Consider the following 861-nt stretch of genomic DNA (forward strand, 5'->3'; position numbering starts at 1 on the left):
ACCAGTTTTTACCATACTTTCAAAACAAAAATTAAAATAGGAAAAATATGCAATATGAAAATAATTGAAGGCAAAACGTGTTTTACTGAGAAAAAAACAAGATTTTGTTTTTAAAAAGCCTTTTTCCAAAAGGTACATCTGGAAAAAGGGGGGTCGTCTTATAATCAGGGTCGTCTTATATTCGGGCCAAAACGGTATTCTGACTTCTGGGAAACATTTAAGTTTTTTAAATGCAGTACTAAATGAAAAAAAAAATATGATCTTTAAGCAAAATAAGAAAAATGTTCACATCATCATCCTGTTCAAAAGTTTACACCCTCTGGCTCTTAATGCATTGTGTAATTTTTTTATGAATTCAGTTATTTTGTCTTGTGGAGTGTGACGAGTGGGGCAGGGCCGAGAGCTGTGGGAACGGAGCGAGGCCGGTGGAGTTAATGATAATGAGCGACACCTGCGCCATTCACCGGTCTCGAGTCCCATGGAGGAACCCCGTAAGGATAAAAGGAGGAGTAACGACAGTGAAGGACGAAAGAGGACCAGGCCTGGATTTTATGTTGTTTTGGTTCTGTTCGTGGGCGGCAGTCGTTCCGTGAGGGGTTGTCGCGCTATTTTCAATTTTGTGTTTATTTTGTTATTAAATTATGTTTAAATGTTTACTGGTTCCCACGGCTCTCGGCCCCGCCCCACTCGTCACATGGAGTATATATAACATCTGTTATGTGAAATAGCTTATTCAGGAGAGTACTAAATAAAAATAACATTCAATTTTCGTGATCCCTCTTATTTAGTTAAAATATTAACATATTCTGCAAGGGGTATGTAATCTCATGAGCACAACTGTGTGTGTGTGTGTGTGTGTGT

Source organism: Sinocyclocheilus grahami, unplaced genomic scaffold, assembly GCF_001515645.1.
Source record: "Sinocyclocheilus grahami isolate Dianchi unplaced genomic scaffold, SAMN03320097.WGS_v1.1 scaffold1744.1, whole genome shotgun sequence".
NCBI lineage: Eukaryota > Metazoa > Chordata > Actinopteri > Cypriniformes > Cyprinidae > Sinocyclocheilus > Sinocyclocheilus grahami.